This window comes from Lissotriton helveticus, chromosome 7 (genome assembly GCF_964261635.1).
Source record: "Lissotriton helveticus chromosome 7, aLisHel1.1, whole genome shotgun sequence".
Classification (NCBI taxonomy): Eukaryota; Metazoa; Chordata; class Amphibia; order Caudata; family Salamandridae; genus Lissotriton; species Lissotriton helveticus.
Window position 1 is genome coordinate 823,923,528 of NC_136068.1, and position 17,417 is coordinate 823,940,944.

Below are 17,417 nucleotides of genomic sequence, written 5' to 3' on the forward strand. Positions count from 1 at the left end.
TATGTTGAGGTTGTGTTGGCGTGCGATGGCCGCGAGGGGGCTCATGTAGACTACAGTTCTCCAGCACATCTAGACGGTGCTCGTTAGTGTCATCTAGTTGTTTGACTGCATCCAGTTGAGTGGTGAGAACATCCAGCTTGGCATCGATTGTCTTCAGACTCAATCTCATTTCTAGCAACAGCGAGCGAAGGTCTTCGCCCTGCTTCTCAGATAGAGCGGGGTTTTCGCCCTCCATCAATCTTGTTTGCCTTTTAGATTCAAAGTTTAATTTGGGGTGCTTTGCGTCATTTTTGCCCATCTCGGCTGCCTTACCACATGCTTCGCACTATGAGTAATCCTATAGCCAGCAGGTACCAAGATGACTGTGTGTGGGACTGTCAGTTTCTGTAGTTCCTCTGGGTCCCTGTGAGCACCACCTCTCCTGCAGGGTGACCAGAACCGTGTCGGGGAGGAACCATCGGTTGGGGATCAAACAATACACTGTGTCTCTATATAGTGTCCCCGCAGCCTATAAATATCCAACTGCGCCCGACAATTACACACCAAGACTGGGCCCTGACATGTAGGCCAGCGCATGCTACTCCTTAGTATCACAATGTGTCCCAGCTCTGTCTCTGCCTCACTGCGTGTGTCTACACCCAGCAGCTTCCACCCTGGCGCATGGCGGGTCTCCCGGAACATCCCGTACCCCGCAATGAGACGCTCAGCAAAGCTTCGCCGGCCACCCCCAGGGGGCGGAACCTCCACACACCACACCGGGCTCCGGCGGGGGACTGATATCCATGGCAGCCGTCACTCACCTTAGCTCCAAGCTTGGGCTGAATAAGCTACAACGGCATCCCAGCCGTTCACACTCGGGCCTCTCACTGCGGGACGCTCGGCTCTAAGATGATGTCCACATACTCCAGGCCTGCGAAGAAGCTGTGTCGCCGGCTGACAGAGGAGACCGAACTACTGGCCCCAGGATCTCCACACTCACCTTGGCCTCTCCACAGGCAGTTGCTGCAGTCAGACTCACTGTCAGGTACACAATGGAAGCTCCGACCATCCCAGGTCGCAGCCTCCAATTCTCCAGCGTGGATAGCGCCCTGGGTTCCCACTGAGGACAGATTCCGGTCGGCCCCCACCGCCAGGTAACTACACAGACGGCTCCTTTCTCCTCATGCGACCCTCTTGTGTGTTTTTGATGATGCGCTGGCACTCCTTACGCAAGGATTATGAAATGATTCTGTTTTGGCCTGCGGAGTTCGCTTAGGAAGCAGCCATTATGCAGCACGGTTCGCCACACCCCCGTGTCTCCACAGGATTAATCCATGTTCCCTTATACTTTGCAACAGCAGCATATTGCTGCAAATGTCACAATTTTGAAATGTCCAAATAAAGATAACCTGGTGAAGGGTTCTAAAGCTGATAAAAACAAAAAGATTCATTAAGTGACATTACAAAATATACAGCTTACAAATAAATAATTGTGAGGACGCATTTTCTAAGAACAATCAAAGATAAAAAATTTAAATGAACACAGTACTCAATCTGTCAAAACTTTGATTAACAACCATCACTGTACAGGATTTCACTTAACTTGGCCTTTCTCAAAATATGACTTTTATCCTCATTACTTTTCTAGTTGGTTTAAACATTTCATGTAATAAAATTTAAATATATACTTACACTAATGTGAAGAAGTTGTCAATGACATCTTGACATACGTCAATTCCTTCGTCTTCACCACTATCATCTTCATTTGGCATTTCAACATCCTCACCCGGAGGCTATTCATAGTCTTCTTCATCTGCAATGTATGGGATGTTCTGTCACAGGGTTATGTTGTGTAACATACAGCATGCCATAGTGATTTTGCAACCAATATCGGGTGAGTAGAGAAGGGCCCTACCAGTCTTCTCCAGACATAAAAATCTGGCCTTTAGGAGCCCAAAAGCCCACTCCACTGGTCTCCGTGTTCTTCCAAGGGTCTCACTGAAGTGGACTACCCCTGGTATTGTTGGATTTTTCAGCGGTGCTAACAACCATGGTGGGTTAGAACACGCCACGTCTCCTATGTGAAGAAAAAAAAAACGATCCAAAATATGTATCACAATTTTATATCACTACACTTTAAATTAACCAAACAGTATTATGACAGATTTTACTTAGCAACAAGCCAGGCCCTCTCAGGTCCATGTTGTGACATTTGCTGGGGTATGCTGCTCTTCTGCTGTACAAAGGAACCATGGATTTATCTGGGGAAATGCACATAGACACTTGTGATGAACAAATTTGGTGAGCAGACAACTTTCACATTATTGAATAGAAGTTCTTGAAATTCCGACAGACTTGTTCCCTGGGGTATGGTGGCACTAAGCCAATAAGTGTGCCATCAATTGCTCCAATCTCATGTTGCAGGCGACCCAAACCATAAAATTCTCCCTTTGCAATATCCCATGTCCTTGAAACTGGATGAAGCTGTTGATGTGTCTCATCATTGAAGAAATAAATTCTTGTAGCACCCCACTGAAAGTCGGTTGTGACATTCTAAAAGATACTGCCACAGTAGATTGAAATGAACCTGTGGCCACAAAATGAAATAATGCCATGAGGCAGAAGATCTGTCGCCTGCTGATGACACAAATTCACTATAGTTTGATAATATCTTGTTCTTCCATGGTGGCAAGGTCTGGAAATGGTCGGAACATTTGAGGCTGTCGTCTCCTCCCTCTCTCTGGGTTCACATGTCTGCATTGAAAAATTGTCAATATTTTTTAAACATTTACAAATTGTTTGATAAATAACACAAATGTCATGTTTTGCTAAAGATATATATGGTCACTTAACATAAATTAACACAACATGTGATAGTGACATTTATTCTTAATATTTACATTGTTTGTTTTTTAAAAGAGAATATGTAAATAATACATTTAAAATGACAATTTTTTTCAACCAAAATATACCGTGAAACTATCATATTTAACCATAGTAGGGCATTACATAAAAATGTTTATTTTCACACTAATGAGTTGCATTAGCATTTTGTATATGTAAACATACTACCCATCATTTTGAGTGGTGGTGACACACTAAACCGGGTAGTGGGTGGGAAATTAGACGACGGACACAGCTATGGGCTAATGTGTGTGAAAGCAACACACAAAAGCCAATGGCTGTGTCAGTCTTCTGGCAAGAAAAGGGCGCACGCAGAAATAGAGCTGATTGACATGCAGCACAATTCAGCCCTCAAAGCATCTTTTTGGGGGTGGGCACCAGAAGAATTTTGGGAAATGGTGCCTTATGACAAGTTTCCTCTTCTTTTTACAGTGGTCCAGAATGTAATTTGCATGTTTGGGTCAACATATGTTTGTGAAAGTTCGTTTTCCACAATGGGACTGTTAAAGAGCAATTTCTGAAATAAGCTTACAGACATACATCTGGATCAGCTCTTAAGGCTTGCCGTTTCAGACATAGTACCAGATGATGGGAAACTAATAGGAGACATGAAATGTGAAATACGTTTGCAGTATATCTGTCGTTAACTAACCATTTTTGAACTCTGTGAAACCTGTGCTGCAATGAACCTGTGCTGAATATCCGGTTAATGCAAATGCCATGCAATCCCTCTTAAGATTGCTACTGTCTGATGATAAAAATGTATTATCAAAATCTGCTCATTGTAGTTACATCTGCTTTGGAAATACAGCATTATCTAGTAATGTTTTGAAAAGGTAGTGATCTTTTGTTACTCTAACCCCACCCCTACTGACCACGCCCCCCACTGACCTTACCCCAGAGCAGCCCTCGGCGGTAAACCACATTGTAAATTTGGCCCCTCGAGAGAAACTTTGTGACTACCCATGGTCTAACCCAAACTATCTTCTTGGATTCTTTAACTCAAGAATGATGCTTATCAATAACGGAGCCCAACACGCTATGTAGCGTCTCTAGCACATATAGTGAGAGCACATGGATTTGAGGTTGTATCTTATGCTGACAATACCCAACTCCTCATCTCTTTTGGGTCAGATTTAGAAACAGTAAGATCTCGGTTTGCAAGCTGAATGAGAGAAATCGCTGATTGGATGATAACTCCAACGGCAAGAAAAACTGAAATACTATTTAGTAAAGCACAGGAGCTTTTGTCGGCCAACTGGTGGCCTACAGAATTTGGTCCTGCCCCTTTCCCTAAACTGGTGGTGATATATCTTGGTATTAAGATCGCCCAAACTTTATCTATGAAAGACCAAGTTAATACCACCTGTGGCACCTGCCTTGACCCAATGTGGCTTTCACAGAAAGTCTTTCTGTGGACTCCATCCGAGTCTAGAAAGACCTTAGTCCATGCAGTAATCACCAGTGGGAATGCATTGTTAGCGGCAGTAAATGACTCCTTGCTGTCCAAACTGCAAGTCAAGCTGGAAACAGTTTCTCAGCTAATTTGTAATATGCCCTCCCACTCCTGAGCTGCCCCTATTCTAAAGACTTTGCATTGACGCCCTATCAGAAAGCAAGTAATCTTTAAGCTTTGCTGTCAGACCCAAAAGGCACTAAACAAGGTCCTTTCCGCCTATCTGCACTCCATTTATGTATTTATTATTTATTTATTTAGAAGTTTTGTATAGCGCTAGCTGGACCCAAGGGTATCAGAGCGCTTCACAGCAAGTACAGTAAAGAGCAGTTATTGGCAAGGACAAACATCTGCAGGTTATCAACTTAAGATCATTTAAAAACGAAGTTACAATACAGATCTTCAGGCTGAGGGGTATCAGGAAGAGTCACTTGTGGAGTTCCCATTGCGGTCAAGAGCGCTCAAGGAAGAGGGCTTCGAGAAGGATCTTGAATTTAGGGAAGGAGGTGATCATTCTGATGTGGGGGGGATGGAGTTTCAGATCTTAGGTGCATTTCCCGCAATGGATTTGTTTGCGGTTTTGAGTTTCCGTGGTTTCAGTGGGATGAGTAGAAGTGTGTTGGAGCTTCTGAGGTTCCTGGACTGGCCAGCCCTTTTGAGTTTGGCGGCCAGGTATTCTGGTTTACCGGTGTGCAGGGCTTTGTGGGTGAGACAGGCTGTACGGAAGCTGGCTCGTTGATCGATAGGGAGCCATTTCAGTTCCTTGAGTGCCGGAGAAATGTGTTCGAATTACTTAGTTCCTGTGACCATTCTTGCTGCGGCATTGAGGGTGGTGGTCAGGGGACCTAGGTGGGATTTTGCTGTCCCGGTCAGGGCTGCAATTCCGTAACCAATTCTGGAGAGCACTAGTGCCTGGGTGACTTGTTTAAGATCTTTCGGTGGGAGGAAGGGTTTTATTTTGTATAGCAGTTTCAGATTTAGGAATGTACTTTTGGCGGCTTTTGAAATGTGTTTTTTCATGTCTAGTTTGGGGTCAAGGGTAACACCTAGGGATTTCATAGAGTCCTTTGGCGCAAGGGCACCATTGAGGGCATCCATGGCTTTGAGCCATTCTTCTATTTTTTTTTAATCTCTGTTAGAAATGAGGAGAACGTCTGTTTTCTCTTGGTTGAGTTTGAGGTGGTTCACTGAGAGCCAATGTTGGATCTCTTTGAGCGTGACATTTAGTCTGTGTATGCCTTTGGTCGTGGTGGTTTCCTGATAAAGTTGTGTGTCGTCTGCATAGAGGTGGAAGGGGATGTTAGAGTTCCTAAGAAGAGTGGTGAGGGGTTCCATGTAAATGTTTTGACGGGAAGGGGGTCAGACTCAGAGTTATTGATTTTTATTCTTTGCGTGCGGTTGAGAAGAAAGGAGGAGAACCAGTTTAGTACTGTCAATTCAATGCCCACTCTTTCCTGGAGGACTTTGAGGAGCAGGTTGTGATCAACAGTGTCGAACGCGGCCGATAAATCGAGGAGCATGAGAAGGCTGCATTGGTCTGAGTCAAGTGATTTGTGGAGATAATCTAAGACATTTAAGATTGCGGTCTCGGTAATGCATCCCTTTCTGAATCCTGATTGAAGAGGGTCTAGTAACTTGATATTCTCTAGGTGTTGGGTTAGTTGTGGAAGAACACATCTTTCAAGAGTTTTGGATAAAAGAGGAAGGTTCGATACCGGTCTGAAGTTGTTCATGTCCTCCGAGTCTAGACCGGATTTTTTTAGTAGCGGCGTGACTTGGCCTGCTTTGAGGCAGTCTGAAATGATTCCCGAGCTCAGTGAGCTATTGATGATCTTGCACCAAATTGGGGCTAGGGTAAGCTTTAGGTCTTTAGCCAGGCTCAAGGGCAGCTGGTCTAGGGAGTGAGATGAGGGTTTAGCAGAGGCTATAAGATTGACTATCTCTTCTACCTGAATGGGGCGGACGAAGGACCAGTACGTAGGTGTGTTCACTGGGATGTTGCCGTGTGTTGTTGGCCTCAAGTTCTCCATGGGAGTGGTGGGGAGTGTGCTGAGAGAGAGGTCAATTCTGGCAACTTTTTCGCTGAAAAAGTTGGCAAAGTTGTTGCAGTGATCTTTGGACGCCACTATATTGATGCTGTTGGTTTGGATGTTTGGTTCCTAATGATGTTGAAGAGTTCTTTGGGGCGTTTTTTTGCATTGTCTAAGGCGGAGCAAAAGAAAGTTGTCTTTTTGTTCCTAATGTGTTTGTTGTCGTTTCTGCGTGCTTCCTTGAGTTGGTCGCGGTGGAGGGAGGAGGGCTTGTTTCTCCACGTTCTTTCTAATGATCTGAGGTGTCTTCTTTCATCATTGATCTCTGTGGAGAACCAGGACCTGGAGCGGGTGCTTCTGGGTCTTTTTAGTTTCAGGGACGCCAGAAGGTCCAAGGTGAGCGTCATGTTGGAATGATAGAGAGAGGTGAGATTGCTTGTTGAGAGGTGTTCCGTCTTGCTTTGGAGGAGCGTGCTTAGCCCTTCTTCTATTCCCGCCCGGGGGACTCGAGCTGTGTTCCTGACCCATTTGGTAGGGGCCTGCTTAGGGGGTTGAGTAACGGTCGGTTGGTTGATGTGGAAAAGAATAATGTGGTGGTCCGACCAGTCCACGGGAATGATATAATCCATAGTGATTGTGTTTCTGTCCGAGATGATTGCGTCTAGGATTGCTCCTCTATGGTGTGTTTCTTCTGAACAGTGTTGGGTCAATCCGTTATCCAGCAGGAGATTGTTGAGAGATTGGATGAGCGGGTTTTTTGTTTCGTTCCAACGTAAGTTGAGGTCGCCCAGAATTATATTATTGTCGTCGCTGAGCACGCATTGGGTAATCAGGTCAGAGAGCTGTGTTCCAAATTTGTTGGCGTTTCCTGGAGGAGGGTACAGGAGATGGCAACGAAGCGATCTGCTCATGGGCGATTTGATGTTGACCAACAGGCATTCGAAGGTTTTATAAAGGCTCAAGGGGCATTCTGAGATGGAGAGATCACTTCTGTGAATGATTGCTAAGCCACCGCCTCTATGTTCATGTCTATCTTTGTGGATGATTGGGAACCCGGGTGGCACCAGCATGTCCATATTGGGGTAGGACAGGGTGTTGAGCCATGTTTCCGTGATGAAAGCTACATCTAGGTCATGGGAGAGGATGGCGTCTGCTATTTCAGTTGCATGTTTAGATGCCGATCTACTGTTGATGAGCATGCAGTTAATGGAAGGTTCTTCTTCGCGTTTCGAATTGCTGGGCTGGGCTCTAGGTATGGAGGATAGGTGCGCTGGGGGTCTGGTATTCCTCCGTGTGGGATGGTCCCTACCCACTCCAGTGATGACTTGGATCGAGGATTTAGCGGAAGAGTACATCGGCGGGACCTGTGGTAGGATGGGTGGACTCCCATTCTGTGAGCGGAGTGCGAACTTAGGGTGTGGATATATGGGATGGTTGTATGATGCGGCGAGTGTGGTCACTTCCTGAGGGTAGAGGTTGGGGTTAGATCTTCTAGGCCTATCTTCTCTTGACTCCATCCACGATTTGGAGGGTGCCGGGCGAGATCTGTGGGGGGCAGAGGTTTGTTTGGGGGGTGGTGATTCAATCTTACTAGGTTGAGATGGAGAGGGGGAATCTACGGACTGTTGGGTGGGCAGATGCATTTTCTCCATCCACGATTTGGAGGGTGCCGGGCGAGATCAGTGGGGGGCAGAGGTTTGTTTGGGGGGTGGTGATTCAATCTTACTAGGTTGAGATGGGGAGGGGGAATCTACGGACTGTTGGGTGGGCAGACGCATTTTTGCTAGGGAGGATAGGGATCCTTTAGGCCACAGACCAGAATTTCGAGTTGCGCTTCCATTAGGTTGAGGCGTTGCATCATGTTGTTAGCTGGGGAGAGGAGGGGAGGCTGGGCGGAGCTGGGCTCTGGGGGGGGAGGGGCTGCTCGATATATTGCTTCTAGATGGGTTCCGGGGAAGCGGGGTTGTTGACTCAGGATTAATGTCCCTCAGCAGTAAGCTTGGGGGAGGTTGTGTTCCCAATGTGGTTGGGAGTGTTTTTCTCTGGGCCGGTGGCCTTGTTCTAGTTCCATTGGGGTTGACGGTGAGGGGGGCTGTGGATCGGTTTTGTTTGGGAGATGGACTATTCTTTGAGCGGATGACTGCGCTCTGGGTGCGATTGTGCTGGTACAGGTGGGGGGTCTATGGGTCTGATGGGGTGGGAGCGAGGCTTGTCTCTGGGCGGCTGCTGGCTGAGCTGGGTCCGGGGGTAGGGTTGGGCGATAGGAGAAGCCATGGTTGAGGCGGACGTGGGGCAGGTAGAGTCACGGTCTGGTGGGGAAAAGGTTCGGGGAGAGGGCACGGGCGCGATCTGGTGACTGGATGATTGTTCAAAGCCTTCCGTGCGGGTGGTCCGTGAATGGTGTGTGTTGTGGGGTGAGGCCTTCTTGAGTGCGGGGAAAAGGGAGTCGAAGAACTCGAGGTTCTTGTTTTTTGCCTGAATTAGGATGGTGCCGTTTTCAAAAATGGTAATGTATATGCATCCGGTAGGGGGCTGGTGTTTCGGGAGAGAGATTGTCAGTTTACGGCTGTGGGCTGTGATGGTGGTTTTGGAGACGATGAGGTGAGAGTTGAAGATGGTGGCCCAGGCTTCGAGCCTGTCCGTGTGGAAGATGAAGTCCATTTTACGTTGCCCTCTAGATGGGCAATGGTATGTGTCTACAACTAGCGTTTCAGGATGTTGTCTGATTATTCTGTGTTTATGGTGTTTTTTTGCTTTGAAGGAGAGTCTGTGGGGGAAAGTTACCGCGAAGGCATTCTGTCCATGGGGTGTCAGGTAGTTAGGTGTAGGACTCGGATATGGGTCTAATTGTATGGCCTTGGGCATCTTCGTTGAGCGGAGGGGGGAAGTTTCTCTCACGAGAGGAAGGGGGAGGGTGACGCATCGGGTGGAGGGTGAGCTGCTCGGACTTCATCACTATCAGCCCACCAGACTGCTCAATTCCACAAATAAACCCCTTCTTAAAATATCACGCAATCGCACCTCCAGATATGGTGGCAGATCCTTCTCTCACTTGGCCCCATTCTACTGGAACAAACTGCCTCTCTACATACAAGCCTGTTCTGAATTCACAATGTTCAAGAAGTTGTTAAAGACGTGGATATTGTAATAAGTGCACCTCTGCCATGAACAGCAAAATCGTGCGATATACCAAATGCATGTAATATTACATAACAATGTATAACACCCATACAGCTTGAGACAGGAAAGCTCAATTGTATTGAAACATTTTCACTCTGCCCTCTAACAATACTTGGAATAATGGAATGATCTGTATCTGTAAAATGGGTGTTTCATCCGCTGGACTGACTTTCTCTGTATCCACCACAATATACACTTCTGCCTTGGCCACCATGGTGACGAGTAGATAAGAAAATTCACCGTAAAGCATTGTCTGCCCAAGTCCCCCCCCGTTGGGATTGAAAACCTCTTTGGATACCCGAGCGCCAGGCCTAACCAAAAATTCCATGCTGAAAAACCTTTTTCCATTGACGGCTGAGCTTAGTCCAAGGTTAAAAAGGCTGTAACTGGAAGAAAAACTCTTGAAGGCGAAGCTTTAGATGCGGGCAAATGCTTGTGTGAGTTAGCATCACAGAACTGTTGAAGGTCTTGTAAGACAGCACAATGGTTATCTATGTCAAAGGCTGTGGCAGCCACCACAATGTCTGGACCATCAAGGTCTGGAACATACATTTTGATGTCAAAAAGTACTTTGTACGGGGTCTGCCCACCCAGAGATCTTTTAGGGAGGTTATTTAATGCTTGTTGAACTCCATGTAGGTGGTGCAACCAACTACGCCCTGTACCTAATACCCTAGCCGTTAAGCACTGCTTTAAGTCATGGTTCATTCTCTCAACAGAATTACCCTCGGGTCTATACGGAGAACAAAAATGGCACTTGCACACCCATGGACTTCATCGAATCACGTATTGCCTTTGAGGCAAAAGCCAGACCTTGGTCTGAGTGGAGTGAGCAGCAGGCATATGTCCTGATAAAGCCTCGCAAGTCTTTAATAACAGTTTGTCAGCAAAGCACTGTGGCCAAACCCAGAGGAATCTAGAGCAAGAATCAACTGCAAACAAAATATACTTGAATGTAGTATCGGAAGTTAGAGGACCGCAGTGATCTAAATATATACAGCCAAAAGGCTGACTGGATATAAAAAGTTGTATCTGCGGTAGAGGAGACACTGCAGAACACTTAATTGATGACATAACACAACATAAAACATATTTTCTAGTTTGTTGGTATACATCTTGCCACCAATATCTTTGCTGTAAAAGTGAAATGGTGGCAGCCACACCGGCATGCGCAGATGCTATACCTTTGTGTAAGACTACAATTAAATCATGTCTCGTGTCAGTGTTAGTCATCACGATATCTTCAGCAACAGGAAGACTTACAAAAAGAACATTTGGTCATTTAAACAATAGGGATATTTAGAAGGAACGACTTTTGGTAGGGGGGTGTCATTTTTAAAAGCATTTACGGAAACTAAAATATCATTGTTGATATGAGTCTTAGAGCGAGTTATTGCTGCTATTGTAGCTGTGGCAACTAGAAATTTAGCTGCTTCATCTGCCAAAATATTCCCAAACGGCGTCTGCTTCCACACGTTGATGACTCAAAATATGTATAACATGAGTTTGTGGAGACCTATCCTTTAGATACGCCACTTTAATCCAAAGCAACTTGTGCTTGATTGGGCTACCCTTGGAATCTCTACAATAATTTTGTTTCCAAAAATGTAAACTATCATTAAAAGAGTGAATGCAATAACACAAATCACACACTATAAGGGTGGGGAATCAAAGTTCTGCATTTTCAAGTGCAAGAACTTAAGCTTTCAACTCAGCCAACTGGGCAGTGCAGTCTCCTAGAGACTGCGTGAGAGTAATATGAGAATGAAAAACACCATCAGAGACAGTGCCTAGAACATTGGCGCATGCAGCAGAATATTACTGCTTAGAACCTATAGCCGGTTGCGCAGATCAATCAGTATTAATTATGGATATATATATTGGTCAAGTGGCAGAATTGAAGAAGTCAAAGAATAAACATGTTCATTGGCAATGAATTTTTAGTTTGCAAAGAAGGGTCAAAGACAAAGTCAACATCAACAGCAGTTAAGGATGTGGCCATTTGTATCCAACAAAGGTGGAGTGCTTTTGAATTAGGTACGCTTGCTTTGTGAAAGTCTCTAAGGCAGGCACAGGAGAAACAACTATAATGCGTTTACCTTAAGCAAGTGGCTGTTCCTTTAGGGTGGCCATCTGCACAGAAATAAAAATAAAAAAATCAATCGAACCAAAACGCAGTTCTGCAGGTGGATCTAAATGCAATATATTAGCAATATGGACTGTTTCACCTTTCTTAAAGGTGACAATAGTAAATCCAATTGTACCCAGTAAAATCCAGATGACCAAATTATAGTATTAACTATTCCCATCACTTACCGAGGTGACATGCTTCATCATCTGGATCTCCTCCTAGTCACACATAAGTGTAACCAAGGGTTGTGTGTGACTAGGATGAGACCCAGATGATGAAAGTAGGTATTTTCTTGTCTAACCATCCAGTGTGCCTCCAGTCAGGGCTGGACCTGGGTTGAATTTAGAGTAGGGGGGAGGAGAAGTACTTTCACCTGCCTGGGCCAGGTCTGCTTTAAAAAATGCTGTCTCCACCTCTTGCCAGGAAGCTGCACCAGTGAGGACAGGCCTGGTTTTGGCTGGGTCTGCCTTCAGAGACAAAGGATTTGTGTGTATAAAAAGTGGGACCCAGACCCCAGAACTTTAGATCACTTCTGGGAAATCATGAGGAACCTTTGCCAAGGAGGAGAACCGGAGAAGCTGAAGGAAGATTACTGCCCCTGTGCTGTTTGGGGTAGGCCTGTAGTGGTTAATTGTTGCCAAGGAAAAGAGAAAAAGGACTTTGCTATTTGCTTTGTCATCTTGAGGAAGATCTCCAAGGGCTTGAAATTGAGCTTGCCTCCTGTCTGAAGTCTCAGGGACACAAAGACTTCACCCCCAGCTCCCCTGAATTCCCTTGCTGGGAATTCCAAACTGCAAAGAGGTGCCTGCTGCTGTTTAGGACCTCTAGAGACTCTTTGTTGTTGGGAGCTGGAAGATCAACGTAACGAGGAAGGAGCGTGTCGCCTCAGCACCGATTCCCGATGCAAAGCCGAGTCACAGAGAAGACGTGTGCCGCATCCGCACCTGGTCCCGATGCATTGCGAGCCACGGAGAAGCGCGCCGCATCCACACCGAGCCCCTATGCATCGCCGAGAAGATTGTTGCAGCGGCTGCAAACGTTCACATTGTCCGGATCGTCGCATCTCATTCAGCCACCATTTTGTCGCATCGCACCGGATGATCGCCACACAGCGAGGCGCCATCTTGTCGCATCGTAACCGGACGCAGTAAGAAACAGACGCAACCCCTCCTCTCCGGTAAGGAACAGACACATCGCCTTCCCTGAAGCAAGGAACTGCTGAATCGCCTTCCCTGCAACCCTTTTGTTTGTTTTGCGTGACGCATCTAAGGTACTTTGTTGGAAAAGTGTTGCATTTACAACTTTCATTGAACTGAACTATTTCTACCATTTGAAAGCCTTATTTTTAATACTGTATTGTGGATTTTTGTTGTTTGGTCTTGTTCAGATAAAGATTACTTATTTTTCTAAACTGGTGTGGTGTCCATCTGTAATGTTTCCACTGTCTTACTGTATGTGTTCACAAATGCTTTACACACTGCCTTTGAGATAAGCCTGTCTGCTCGTGCCAAGCTATCAAGGGGTGAGCAGGGGTTATTTTGGGAGTGTATCCCCCTTTCCCTGACTAGAAGCAGGGTCCCTATTTGGACAAAGGTGCAAACCATTGCCTACTAGAGACCCCCATTTATAACAAGGGCGATATTATTATTCAGTGCCATACTATGGGTATTTTGCAGGCAAAACTCCGAGTAGGACTATTCAAATGTCTATAATCTTAGACTATGCGATAAAAATGATCGGGTTTCAGAAAAGGAAAAAGAGGATTGTTCATTTGAGATACACAGGGTTCAATAACTCATTGGTACTTCAGTTGAGAAAGAATTTCTTTCACGGTGCTTAAGCATCCCATTTAATACAATACTGTGGTTTTACTTGATGGGTAGACCTTATAGGAATAACGTGGTAAGGAGAATCCTCATCCCAACCTGTATGGTTACGATAAGGTGCAGGGGCCAATGCAAGGGTCCATTCAGAGGCATAAGCCTGTCTGACTTTGTCAGGGACAAGGTGTGAGACAGAAGAACAAGTTACTTACCTTCGGTAACGCTTTTTCTGGTAGATACAGTATCTGACTGTGGATTCCTCACCTTGTGAATATCCCCCTTGCGTCAGCAACATTCGGAAATTCTTTTTGTAGCTTTGCGCCGACGTGGTCGACGTCATAGAGGCACGGCATCGCACGCGACTCCGCTGACGTCACCGACACTACAATAGGCCCACGCCGGCGTGATGACATCAGTTCCGCCCTTTTTCCGTGCCATCGAGGCACACGGACGGACAAATGACAGTAGACATATACACAATATACGCAGTACAAATATCAAGGTAACACACACAGTGTGAAGCAAATGCAATAAAACATTTGAAATAAACAACTCCTTGACAATAAAGTAAATACATTACAGTAACTCTGGTATAGAAGAGTGGACAACGGGGAGACGGGTGGGTCAGTGAGGAATCCATAGGCAGATACTGTATCTACCAGAAAAAGCGTTACCGAAGGTAAGTAACTTGTTCTTCTGATAGATACATCTGCCAGTGGATTCCTCACCTTGTGAATAGAGTCCCACAGCAGTCCCCACTCCCTGAGGAGGGTGTCCACTCTCCTAAACCAGAAAATCCTGGAGGACAGAGCGCGCAAAGTGGTCGTCCCTCCTCACCTCAGTGTCCAAGCAATAATGCTTTGCGAAAGTGTGGAGGGAGGCCCAAGTAGCCGCTCTACAAATGTCCTCAACAGGCACCCCTCTAGAAAGAGCAGATGTTGCAGACTTAGCTCTAGTAGAGTGGGCTCTAATACCCTCTGGAGGTTCCTTACCGTCCAAAGAGTAGCAGCTCTTTATACAGAGGATGATCCACCTTGAAAGAGTTCTTTTATGTACCGCTCTTCCTTTCTTGCAGCCAGCAAACCCAACGAAGAGCTGGTCATCCATTCGATAGTCTTTAGTTCTATCAATATAAAAACTCACCGCCCTCTTGGGGTCCAGACGGCGTAGCCTCTCCTCCTCCTTGGAAGGGTGAGGGGGAGGATAAAAGGTAGGACTTGACCTAAGTGGAAGGGAGACACCACCTTAGGGAGAAAAGCAGCCCTGGTCCTAAGAACCATTCGATCAGCATGAATGGTCAAGAACGGGGGCTTGGAACTAAGAGCTTGAAGCTCACTTACCCTCCTTGCCGAGGTGATCGCAACCAGGAAGACTGTCTTAAAAGACAAAAGCCTCATGGGACACTTGTGTAAGGGTTCGAAGGGAGAACCCATCAAGTAGGTTAATACAAGATTTAAATCCCACTGAGGAACAATAAAAGGAGTAGGAGGGAACCTATTAGTGAGTCACTTCAGAAATCTCAAAACTACAGGAGATTTGAAAAGAGACGGCAGGTCCGGCAAACCGAGAAATGCCGACAATGCAGAAAGATAGCCCTTCACCGTAGCAACAGCAAAACCTTGCTGCACCAAAGAAAGAGCAAACTGTAGTATATCAGTTAAATGGGCTTTCAAAAGGTCATCAGACTTCTCCCCACACCAAGAGACAAATTTAGCCCATCTGTAGGAATAAATGGACTTAGTGGAGTCACGCCTAGCTGATAATATGACATCCACCACTTCGTGTGGGAGAGAAAAAGAGTTCAGGTTGCCCCGTTCAATCTCCAGGCATGAAAGTGTAATGTCTGGAGGTGGGGGTGTAGAACCTGCCCCTCCATCTGAGAGAGGAGATCTGCCCTGAACGGGAGACTGAGCGGCGGGCGAGAGGAGAGGTGGAGAAGGTCTGTGTACTACACCCTTCTTGGCCAATCCGGGGCGATCAAAATAACTTGGGCCCGGTCTTGGCGAATCTTCCTCAGAACCCGCGGAATCAAGGGTATGGGAGGGAACGCGTAAAGGAGTTGTGAGTCCCAACTCAACTGAAACGCGTCCCCCAAGGCTCCCTGCATCGGAAACTGGAGGTTGCAGAATGACGGGCAGTGGGCATTCTCGCGAGTGGCAAACAGGTCCACCTGAGGAGTCCCCACGTCCGAAAGACGTGACGAACCACCTCCGGGTGAAGTCTCCACTCGTGGTCGGCCGAGAACTGCCGACTGAGACTGTCTGCTCGCACGTTCAGAACTCCGGCCAAATGATTTGCCATCAGACAAATCTGGTGGTCCTGAACCCAGGATCAGAGGCGCAGAGCCTCTCTGCAGAGACACTGCGACCCTACTCCTCCCTGCTTGTTGACATACCACATCGCGGTCGTGTTGTCCGTCAAGACTTGCACCGACAGACCGCGAAGGGAAGGGAGGAAGGCCTTGAGCGCCAAACGAATCGCCCGCAATTCCAGAAGGTTGATGTGAAGCAACCTTTCCTCTGGAGACCAAAGACCCTTGACCTCCAGATCCCCCAGATGAGCACCCCACCCTAGAGTGGATGCATCCGTTACCACTGTGGCCACCGGAGGAGGTAGATGAAAAGGCTTTCCCTGGGACAGATTGCCTTCCACACCCCACCAAGACAGATCCGCTGCAGTTTCTCTGGAGATCCTAATCGACTCCCTGAGATCTCCGTTGTGTTGATACCACTGCCTGCGGAGGCACCACTGGAATGCCCTCATGTGCCAGCGTGCATAGTTGACCAACAGGATGCAGGAAGTCATCAGACCGAGCAGGCGAAGGACCTTCAGGACTGGAGCGACCGCTCCATTGTAGAATAAAGGAATCATTTCCTGTATGTCGCGAATCCTTTGAGGTGGAGGGAATGCACGTCATACAGTTGTGTCCAGTAGAGCACCTATGAACAGGTTGCGCTGGGAGGGCACCAGGTGAGACTTGGGTACATTTATCGAAAAACCCAACCGGGACAACAACTGAGTTGTCTCCTGCAGTTGCTGGAGCACCTTCTCTGACGACTCTGCCTTGATCAGCCAGTCGTCCAAATAGGGGAATACTGGAATCCCCGACCTTCTGAGATGTGCTGCCACCACCGCCATCACCTTGGTGAAGACTCGAGGCGCAGTAGTAATTCCAAAAGGAACTGATAGTGTTGCGATCCCACCGTAAAACGGAGATACTTCCTGTGCGACTTCAGGATTGGGAAGTGGAAATACGCATCCTGCAAGTCGAGCGACACCATCCAGTGTTCTTCCAGCAGCGCTTGAAGAACCTGCGCAAGGGTGAGCATCTTGAATTTCTCTTGTTTCAGATAGAGATTCAAGATCCTGAGATCCAGGATTGGACGAAGCCTGCCATCCTTTTTGGGTATCAGAAAATACCGGGAGTAGCATCCCTGACCCCTTCCCTGCTCTGGGACCACCTCTATCGCACCCTTTCTTAACAGTGTCAGCACCTCCTCCTGCAGGAGTAATAGATGTTCCTCTGTGCAAAAACCTTGGCAAGGAGGGTAATTGGGAGGGAATTCCCGAAAGGAAAGGGCATACCCATTTTCTACAAGATTGAGAACCCAAAGATCTGATGTAACCGATTTCCAATCCCGTAAAAAGTAGGTAAGCCGACCCCCCACCGGACCCACATGATCCTGAGTGGCGGATCTAGGGCTGCTTTTCTGAGGCTGGAGGGTTAGAGGAGGTAGAGGAGGAAGAGGCTTGACGACCTCGAGGCCTAGCTCTTTGCTTTCCCCTATAAGATCTGTACAAGGGGTTCTGCTGCTGCTGCTGCTGCCCTTGCCGATAGTTGCGAAAGGAAGAGCGTCCAAAACCTCTGAACCTCTTGGTTGAAGAACCTCTGATTTGAAGCCCTAAAGATTTAG

At 46.9% G+C, this 17,417-nt stretch overlaps 1 long non-coding RNA gene across 2 annotated transcripts in view; it reads right to left on the bottom strand.

The window, feature by feature from the left end:
* Positions 1 to 1,025: 1,025 nt before the first annotated feature.
* LOC144767073 (uncharacterized) overlaps positions 1,026 to 17,417 on the bottom strand; it is a 79,745-nt gene continuing 63,353 nt past the window's right edge. For both annotated transcript variants that reach the window (XR_013598052.1, XR_013598051.1), the window contains exons 2-3: positions 1,672 to 2,733; positions 1,026 to 1,407 (exon numbers count right to left, since the gene is read on the bottom strand). This is a non-coding gene — a long non-coding RNA (uncharacterized LOC144767073). The remainder of the gene's footprint in view (positions 1,408 to 1,671; positions 2,734 to 17,417) is intronic.